We start from the raw sequence: 11,062 nt of genomic DNA, 5'->3' as shown, positions 1-11,062 counted from the left end.
CTTTAGCTTAAGTACCTAATGAGCAGGGATGGGGCAGGGATGGGTGGAAGCCTCAGCGCTGTCAAGGACGAAAGTGAAAATGGAGTCAGCCCCTTTATTACAGACGGTGAATTCACATTTAAGTGTCTGCGTTTCTTAACAAGAAATGCCTGGCCGCACAGCCTTAAACCAAGCCCTTGAGCCCTGGAGGACATAAAACCTTCTTTTTCCAGGCAGGTCTGGCCTGGGCCATCCTCTTATCTGTACTGGCTCCTTCTTCAAACTGAATCAGGAATCCCAGTGCAGGAGGAGCTGCGGAAGACATCAGAGGCAATCCCAGGCCAGGAAAAAGTTCCCTTACAAAACAAAAGTGCCAAGTGGGGACAGGTCCCATCCCACCTACCCCAGCTTGTCACTCAGGCACGAGGGGCGGGGTATTGGAATCTGTCCAACCAGGAGGCCGGTGAGGCAGGTGGGCGGGGCGATGTCCGGCTCTGCGTGGTCTTCCTTTTTTTCTCTCCCACCGCGCAGATGGTACCGGTTCTTGACCGGTTCACTGGCTTGGTGACTCTCACGTACCTTCTGTCGCCCTGTGAACTGCACTGGTCCTTGGAGTCGTTGGGTGGGACTTAGACCCAGAAAACCTCGAAATGGTGAGTGTGCTGAGCCGGGCTACGAACACCGCGGAGGGACTGGTCGGAAACGGCCGAAACCGGCCGTCTTTCGACTCGGGCGGAGTCGGCGCATACGCGGTCACTGGGGCGCCTCTCGGACCTCAGTCCCTTCCGAGTCGCAACATGGGGGTTGGCCCGGCAGCCGGGACCCCGGGTGTCCTGTCCGGTCACTTCGCTGCAGGAACTTTGGCCCCGGAGCCTCTCCAGGTGGCTCTGAGCCCGCAGCCCCTCTTCTCCCCCGGATTCTGCGGTGACCATGGGCACGGGCTTCAGGTGACAAACGTCACTCGTTCTCCAGGGTTCGGTGGTGGAATTAGCTGCAGTCTGAGGGGTCCCAGCCCCTCCTTTCTGCCCAAGGGGCACCCGTTTTCCTCTGTGTTTTACAAATATTTGGGAAGCGGAATCTCAAATTGAAAACTTTAGCCCCTCAGAGTAGCTCTTTCTAGGGCTGGCAATAAATCGTTAAATTTCCAGATTGCTCCCCTCATTCCCAAAGTCAATTTCACTTCTCCGATTCAAATCAACTATTCGTCTCCGCAGAGCATTTGAAACAAACCCAGTATTTTAATTCTTTATCCTATTTGCGCGGAGTCCTGGATGGCATTTTGGCGGGGGGAGGGGGGCGGTCTGTGGATATTTTACATGAGCGGAAAGCCGACAGTAACCACTTGGAAGTAGGTTGTATGAAATCCTTTCTCCTTCCGATATTTTACTGGGAACAGATACCCTATAGGAAATCCTTTCATGGAGGTTTTTTTGGAAACTTTTATGGACGATCTACCCTGCCTGTCCCTAGGTTAGTTGCCTTCAAAAGATCTACTCACTTATTTAAAGTTCTTTTTTCAATAGTGGAAAATGTATCTAATTAATAGAGCTTGAAAGACCGTATAAAATATTTCCGAAGTGATAAGAGAGGTGAATTTCAGGGGGAAAAAATTCCGGTATTGCATTCTAGTTGTGAAGAATTTTTGTTTCACTTTTTTTTCATTTCCTGAGTATGGTGAATTCTTTTGGACTCTACTTTTGGTTGATTTCAAATGACATTCCAGGATTTAGACCTACAGACAAAAAGTATTCAAGTATGATTAATTTTGTAGTAAATAAACTTGCCTTGGAAATAATAATTGACTGACATTTTTCTGAAAGGAATAAATAGATGTTTGGGGTTTTCTGGGTGAACTAGTAAAAGTGGTTGAGAATTTTCTTCTCTCATTTCACATAAACACTGGATTTGAGTAATTTTGCTGAATTGTTCTGGAACACCAGAACAGGCAGGGGCCCGAAGAGAGTGATGAGTTTCAGAGCTGAACTGTCCACCTGGTCAAATCCCTAAACCCGGAAGTCAAAATTCTCATGGTTGGAAGTTCTCACAGCTCGCGAACCCTCTGCAGTCTGTGGGCAGGGGGGTGGGGGCTCCATCCTCACGGAGGAGGGCAGGTGGTGGCCCTGCTGCTCTTGGGGTGTGGGCACAGGCAGGGCTCAGAGCCCCCTGGGCTGGCTGCTGCTGGCTGTCAGTAGGGCAGGACATCTCAACAGCCTGCCTTCAGGCCAGCATTCGCGGGAGAGGAAAGCCGATGTCGTTGGAGGGGCCGGTGGCGGGGAGGAGGGCAGGTCTGAAGGCTGCTGGCTACACAGGCCAAGGAGGAGAGGTGAGTGGTCCAGTGGGACTAGCGGGGCGCCAGCTCTCCGGAGAGTTGGGCAGGGTTTCTGCAGCCCAGGCCTACAGCAGCAGCCCTTAGCCCTTCTCATCGGACTTTGCTGGAGCCCTGGGGAAAAGCAGCCACTCTGATGACAGAGCTGATGAGGCCAGGGGCCCTCCCAGCTGCTTGTAATTGGGAAAAGGAAAAGTGAGGTGTGGCTGTCCCGTGATTCGGTCCACTAACTAGAAGTGGGAGTTCTGAGAGGCCCCAGGGAGTGCAGTAGCACCTGCCATCAGGCCAGTGTCTGCAGGCTTCCCCAGGGAGCCGGGAGCTAGCCTAACAGGCCACCCCTTGGTGCTGCACACGGGCACCAAGCCAGGTTGGGCTCCAGAGGCCACAGGCTCAGCCTCAGGCCCCGGCACTGCTTGTGACAGAGGGGTCTCACTACCCCAGGTTTGGCTAGGCCCAAGCCTTGTTACCCAGGCAGTGAGAAGCCCCAGGAAGGCAGTAAGTAGGGAGCAAGGCAGAGAGGAAGGAAAATGAAAATGGGACTCACATTTTTAGAAGCAAGTCAGGGTTCGTGTAACTGAATGTCTTTGAAGGTAGCCCAGGGCTGTAGCACAGACTTCAAATGATTTTGTGTCTGCAATCATGAGTCACACTACATGCCCCACGAAGGTAGGCGTTGGTGAAGTCCAAGTTGTGCTGGAGTAGTAAAAGCTTACACTTCGAAAAAAAAAAAAAGAAATCAAGGCACAGTTATATAAGTTTTTTGAGGTAGAGGGCTGTACATCAAATGACATATTATTGACAGTTTACATAATCCAGATCTAAGCAGAATCGTGGTGGGTCATGTGACCCCTTACAAGATCAAGAAGAAATGTTTTAAGGAGCTGCCTTGTTGATGCTAGGAAAATGTTACTCTTTATGGTTCAGCAGACATTCCTGCTGATGGGGGAGGTCTAGTTGATGCATAATGCAGATACACAATGCACAGTGGGAGGAGAGAGGAAGCCAAAGGGCAGAGAAGAATTTATGTTTAAATTTTTCTTGACTTGCCATAAAATATGCATTTTATTTCACTCCCTCTCTAGCTCCTCTCAGCTTAGGTTGCTGAAGATTCCACTTTAGACTACTGTGTCCTAGAAAACATGGCACTCTGTTACCCCAGCTCCCACTCAGGAGGACTGTTTTCCTAGAAAGAACAGACTTCAACTTTTCAAACCGGCCCCCACTGCCTGTTGCTGGGGGTTAATACTTGCTGGATGACTCTTCTTACAAACTTGGAACACGATTCTTTTATTCCCCACACATGGAACAGAGGTGATGCCTTTGTGTGCACGGACAATACAGGGTGTAGATTGCCCTTTTCCCAGCATATGAGGTGGCTGTATCGTAAGTCATTCCTGAGGTGCCTGAAGATACAATCAAGAGGACCACTGGCTGCTGTCTCCCCTCCATTGAGCACTCAGCTCTTAGGATGGGATTGTCATTCAGAGAGGCTTCCTATTACCCCCAAACAGCTCCAGGATTGGCACAGAGGTTTTTTCCTGAGTACGGGGTGGTGGGGTGTAGGTGGGTGGGTGGGAAGCGAGCTCTGACTACCTTTCCAAAGAATTAAAGTGCCTGGCAAAAGATTATGAAAAGTGGAAGTCAAAGGACACTACCAAAAAAGTGAAAAATGAGGTGAAAATCAGGAGTAGATTCTGTATTTAATGAAAGTAGCCTAACCTGTACACTGCCTAGTTTTCTGGGTAGAATTGGGAGCTTAGAGTGCTGAGAGGAGGATTCCAAGGGTTAAACAAATATCACATACTGATTTTGGGAAATATTTCTACAAAGGAACCAGAATTGCATTGAATAAATTGGAGAGTAAATTATGCCCTTTCCTGCTCTCCTCCCCCTCCCTGCCACGTGTCGGTGAAAACAGTCGAGCCATCAGCCACAGATTGATTTAATTTCAACACTGGGTGAGGTCCGTGAAAGAGCAAGAGAGCCTCACCAATGGTCCTGTCATCCCAGGATACAGCGGGTTTACCCAAAGCTGTGCCCAACCTGAGGACCTGTGTTAGAGGTTTCACTCTGTCTGGGGTGTGGTGAGAAAAAACACTTTTCAAAAAACTGCTTTTGTCTTTCCTAGTCACTGCCTAGGCATTTTACAGTATGATAACCCTGCTGACACCCAGAATCTGGACATTTAGATAAAGACTTGAGTTTAGGATTCCACTCTTGGTTCCTGCTAAGGTTTTCTCAGGACATTTATTAAAATAACCACTTAGAGGGACTTCCCTGGCGGTCCAGTGGCTGAGACTCTGTGCTTCCAATGCAGGGGGTGCAGGTTCCATCCCTGGTTGTGAAACTAAGATCCCACCTGCTGCCAGGTGTGGCCCCAAACAAACAAACAACAACAAAAACAAACAAACAATAAAACCACTTAGAGTTATGCTTGTGAAAAGTTAGTGACCTCTGCACTGTGGATGAAGACTGTTATCTGCCATATCAGTAAACAAAGGATGTTGGGGCCATCTAGCCAGCAAGCGCTGCTGCCACCCCCAAGGGTGCTCCCTGAGGGGATTCAGGATGGAGAAGAGCAGGATACTGGTCCTAGATAGTAAGGACCAGCAAGGATAGTAAGTTAAGGTGCATATCAAAGGAACGATTTCAATGAGCCCAGACTATTGCATCTTCCTGTACATGGAAAAGTGCTAAATTCATTAACCTGAGATATCTGGTTTTCTTTAATTAACCAGACTACCTGATTTTCATGTTCCAACTACCTGGTTTTTATTGTAAAAATTCCTATGTATTCTGTCTCCTCCCTAACCTCTTCAGAGCAGTCCCTCAGAGTTATCTGAGAGACTGTCTCCAGGGCTTGAGTCCTCAGAAGTTCTGCCAAATAAAACATATTTCTCGGGCTTCCCTGGTGGCGCAGTGGTTAAGAATCTGCCTGCCAATGCAGGGGACACGGGTTCGAGCCCTGGTCCGGGAAGATCCCACATGCCGCAGAGCAACTAAACCTGTGCGCCACAACTACCGAGCCCGCATGCCACAACTACTGAAGCCTGCGCGCCTAGAGCCCATGCTCCTCAACAAGAGAAGCCACCGCAATGAGAAGCCCGTGCGCAGCAGCGAAGACCCAACGCATCCAAAAATAAAATAAAATAATTAATTAATTAAAAAAAATATTTGTCAACTTTCAGGTTGTGCACTTTTTTTTACTCGACAGCGCCATCCGTCTTATAATTGATAGGTGCCTACTCTCTCTCCTGCTTGCTCCTGACCTGGGACTGAGGACTGCCCTTTTCTCAGGGTCATTGTAACCCCCCCTCAGCCCCCAACTTCTGGGATGTGTAAGTAATAGATCTTCTGACTGTACTTGCTTTCTCTGGGTTTATTGAAACTGCACCTTCAATCAGAACAACCCCACGGGTTTCACTTATCCAAAGTGGGAACTCATTTGCTGAAGGAGATACCTGCCCACCCCATGTGGATGGTTATGAGAATTTATAAAAGGGAATCTCACTAAAATGGAGTTGGGAGCCTATGATGGGAACCTGTAGCCCAGGACCTCTCCGCTTCAGTTATAGGAGGAATTGTCATTTACACACCTCAACAGTAGAATCTTCATAGGAAAGGATCATCCTTTATAGGTCACAAAGAGAAGAATGTACATTGCATTTCCTACAAAAAATTGAGTTGCCCAGCAGCTCAGCCAATGAGAAACTGTCATCACCCTGAACTCTCACTTTTCTCCAGTGGACTTTCCATCAAAGCAACTTCTCCCAACTTCCCTGGTGGTCCAGTGGTTAAGACTCTGTGCTTCCAATGCAGGGGGTGCAGGTTTGATCCTCCCTGGTCAGGGAACTGGGATCCGCATGCTGAGCGGCACGGCCAAAAAAAAAAAAAAAAAAAAGCTCCGCCCAACTTCCTCATTTATGTCAATAAAACAACATTCCTCTCCTTTCTTTGTTGGTCTTGACTATGGCTTTTGTTATAGCTTGCTTGTCCAGAGTTGCAATCCTTTGCTGTTTCTGCATAAACTCATTTTTACTGGTAAAATAACTTTTATTTTTAAGGTCAAGAACAGGTGGTGCCCGTTATCCAGCAGGTCATAATCTGCATATTCTTAATTCAATACACCAGCTCTGACTTCTCAGTACAGTGGGAACGGGCTTCATTAAAATAATCCAGGCAGTCACTGAACAAATAAATAAGCACATAACCATAATAATCCCCAGAAGGAATGGGTCCAGAACCCAGAGTTGCTGCAATATATTACCTAAAATGTCTAGTTTACAACAAAATATGAGACATGCAAAGAAATAGGAAGGTAGGAACCAGATGGTGGGAATAAAGAGCAATTGAAAGATGGCCCAACTCTTACAAGGAGACCCCAGTAAAACCAGGTGATGTCTCAGCAAGAAACAGGGAGGCCAGAAGGCAGAGGGAAACATTCAAAGCGCACTAGGAAGAAAACCTGTCAACCAACAATCCTATATTCACCAAAACTGCCTTCTGAAAAAAATGAAGGCTGCCCTTCATTTTTCAGATTAACAAAAGCTAAAAGAATATATTGACAGTCAATTGCCCCTCAGGAATTACTGGAGGAGTTCTTCAGGCTGTAAGCAAGGGACTCCAGAAGGTAATTCATATCAACATAAAGAAATAAAAACACTCATACAGGTAATTATGTAAGTAGAAAAGGCAGAATCAATACATATTTTCTCTTTTCTTCTTTTAACTGATGTCAAAGGAACTGTATAAATCCTATGTATGTAATGTGTTACTAGACTGTGTATAGTAACACACAGTCTAGTAACTGTAACAGTAACAGTCTAATGCGTAACATAGAGCAAATATCTGTGTAGTGCATTTGCCATTAAAGAGCACAAAGGTGGGAGTAAAGCTGTACTGGGCTAAGGAGATGACCACAGATGGTAAATAAGTGTAAGAAAATACTTTGGGGGTTATTTCATAAGGTGAAATAATCTGCATAACAATAATAACACAAAAATGGCAAAAGGGAATAGAGCTTTATATGAGTAATGTTTCCATGTATCACTGGAATTAAGCTAGTATAAATCTGAGTCTCATTTTAGTAATTTAGTACATCTATGTTAAAAGGGCAACCTCTGAAATTTTTTAAAAATATATAATGGAGAAGTCATTTGAAAATGAAAGTGTTACACGTGAAAATATTCACTTAATGCAAAAGAAAATTGTAAAGGAGGACTAAGAACTAAAAACAACATGAGAATTGTAGAAAACAAAAAGTAAAATGGCAGGTATAATTGCAACTATGTCAAAAATACTAAATGTGAATGGATTACATGATCCAAACAGGAGGAAGAGATTGTCACCCCAGATTAAACAAACAAACAAACTATGATCTAAATTTACATTCTATGTAGAGGTGATCTCAGAGAGACAATAGCAAGCAGTCTTGAAGCTGAGTTTTAGTTCCCTGCCCAGGAATTGAACCTGGGTAGCCTGGATGAAAAACCAGGAATCCTAGCTGCTAGACCACCAGGCTAGAAGCAAAGTTCCCCTGGCTCTTGCCCCATTTGAAAAATGGATTTCTCAAAGAGGCAAAAACTGTAAAGACAGGTACAAAGTTTATTATCAGAGACACAGCATAACATGTGGGAGAGCACACAGAGAAACAGTTTGTTTAAGACAGAAGCAAGGCAGAAATACACACCCGGAGAGAAGGGGTGTGGGGTCCTCCCTAATGAGCACAGTAAAGAGGCGGTTAAATTATGTATATAGGACCGTTCTTCTGGATCTTTGTTTACGTTTGGCCAGTTATCTCATTTGTTTTCCACACTTGACCTGTCCTAGAGCTCTCCCCACTATGTGTGCACAACTTTTTGCCAAAATGGATTCCAACACAGAGGACTGCAGGAGTATGTCCACACTTCTTATGGGGTGGTGCCCCCCTCCCTTTTTGACCTCCAAGGAGCCTTCCTGCACATGTGCAGATAGGGAGGTTTCCTTGACCTCAGGATTGATAGATGTGGTCCTCTTATCTCAATACTCCAGCAGAGCTCAGCTCCTGCCATTAACTTTGTCCTTGGCGTGTCTAAGGAAAACAAAGCTCCAATCTACTCTGCTTGACAAACTCCCAGCTGCTCAGCCCAGGGACCCATCTACCTTCTACCTGAGAGGAAGCACACGTTAGATGCAAAGATACCAACAGATTGAAAGTAAAAGCTTATGATAGGTACATCTGTGAACAGCACCAACATGAAAACTGGAGAGATTATATAAATACCAGGCAAAATAGACTAGAAAACAAAACATATTAGTAGCGAATTAGCAGATGCAAACTATTATATATAGAATGGATAAACAATAAGGTCCTACTGTATAGCACAGGGAACTAGATTCAATATCGTGTAATAAATCATAAAGGAAAAGAATATAAAAAATGTATATGTATAACTGAATCAGTTTGCAGTACAGCAGAAACTAACACAACAGTGTAAATCAGCTATATTTCAATAATAAGTTTAAAAAATACATATTAGGGCTTCCCTGGTGGCGCAGTGGTTGAGAGTCTGCCTGCTAATGAAGGGGACACGGGTTCGAGCCCTGGTCTGGGAAGATCCCACATGCCACGGAGCAGCTGGGCCCGTGAGCCACAACTACTGAGCCTGCGCGTCTGGAGCCTGTGCCCCGCAATGGGAGGGGCCGCGATAGTGAGAGGCCCGCGCACCGCGATGAAGAGCGGTCCCTGCACCGCGATGAAGAGTGGCCCCCACTTGCCGTAACTAGAGAAAGCCCTCGCACGAACCGAAGACCCAACACAGCCAAAAATAAAGAAATAAATAAATAAAGTAGCTATAAAATTAAAAAAAAAAAATACATATTAGTAAAAAGAAAAAAATAACGGAAAAAGAAAAAAACCCAGAAAATCAGAATAGAACTATAAAAGGTGAAGTGGTTGAGTTAGTAAACAAAATCCACCCATAAAATAAACCTAGACTCTACCTTTGCGTAGATCGCTTCTACACAAAGTTCTCCAAAAATTTTAAAGAAGATTTGTTACTGAATTAGACTGGAGACTCCCCTCCCGGGCCCCTAGCTGAAGCAAAGACCCCCTGGCTGGGTCAGGGAGTTCTTTCCCGCTCAGGTTTGAGCTGCCAATAAAGAAACTGAGTTTGGTGCAAGGACGACAGGCTTTTCTTCAATGGCCAGAGAAAGAGAAGGGGAGCTAATGCTCTAAAGACACCTTCTCTCTGATTACAAGCAGGGATAAGCTTTTTATAGAAAATGGTGAAGGAGGTTACAGGGGACGAGTGTCTTTTGTCAGCCTGACTCATGGAAATGGATGGAGGTTTCCTGGAATGCAATTCAGTTCTCTTTTCTGCTCCTGTGTGGTGACCCTTCTGGGTCTGGGTCAGAAGCAGGTAGAATCAATGTGGCAGGGGTGCGAGGGGTGGAGATTTTATTATTACGATGAGATGGTAATCAGCTGTAGAGTGACATTTGTCCCAATTTTGAAGTTCAGTCAGATTATCCTGGATTCTTATGGTTAAGCCCTCTTTTTGCTGTCATGTAAACACAACTAGTAGATACAGTTAGTTCTGGTTTTCTGCAAGTTTGCCAGGAGGGAGGTTTTTATTAGAATGGGGGGTTGGGGCTGTTGGCTTCCTTGCCTCCTTGCCTAAGACAGGTGTACTTGTTTATAGAGACAATTTAGACATGGTGGGTTAGGGACCGTCTGGTTGCTCCCCTGGGTGACAGGTTTATTACTGATTTTCACAAAGTCTTGTAAATAATAGAATGAAGATAATACTTCACACTCATTTTGTGAGGCCAGAACTACTCATACCAAAGCCAACACGTGAAGTACCAAAAAAAAAAAAAAAAAAGACACACCTATTTCTTTTGTGAATATGGATGCAAAAAACCCCAACAAATACTAGCAAACCCAATACAGCCACAGATAAAAAGACTTATACATCATGACCAAGTGGGATTTGTTCCTGGGATGAAAGTTTGGATTAACATCTCAAAATCATTAATGTAATGAATGAGGTCAATAGAGTAAAAAGCAAAAATGCAAGGTCTTCTAAATAGACTCAAAGAAATAATTGACAGAAGAAATAATACCCCTTCATGATTAAAACACTCACCAAAAATAGGAGGTCTTCCCTGGTGGCGCAGTGGTTAAGAATCTGCCTGCCAATGCAGGGACACAGGTTCGAGCCCTGGTCCTGGAAAATCCCACATGCTGTGGAGCAACTAAGCCCGTGTGCCACAACTACTGAGCCTGTGCTCTAGAGCCTGCGAGCCACAACTACTGAGCCCACATACCACAACTACTGAAGCCCGGGTACCTAGAGCCCGTGCTCCACAACAAGAGAAGCCACGGCAATGAGAAGCCCGCGCACCGCAACAAAGAGTAGCCCTCACTCACGGCAACTAGAGAAAGCCCTCGCACAGCAACTAAGACCCAACGCGGCCAAAAATAAAAAAATAAAAAAGAAGGAAATGTCCTAACCTCATATTGAGCATCTATGGAAAACCCACAGCTAATATTATATTTAATGGTGAAAGAGTGAATGCTTACCCCCAGTCATAACTAACAAAAGAGGTCTACTCTTGTCACTTCTGTTTGACAGTTTATTGGAGATTTTAGCCAAGAACCATTAAGCAAGAAAAGGATTAAAATGCGTGCATATTGGTTAGGAAGATGTAAAACTGTCTCTGCTTCCAGTCAGGTATCTTATATATAATAAACTCTAGGGTCTGCTAAAAAAA

This window comes from Balaenoptera acutorostrata, chromosome 2 (assembly GCF_949987535.1).
Source record: "Balaenoptera acutorostrata chromosome 2, mBalAcu1.1, whole genome shotgun sequence".
NCBI lineage: Eukaryota > Metazoa > Chordata > Mammalia > Artiodactyla > Balaenopteridae > Balaenoptera > Balaenoptera acutorostrata.
The sequence above is the reverse complement of the archived record's forward strand: the minus strand, read 5'-3'. Positions refer to the sequence as shown.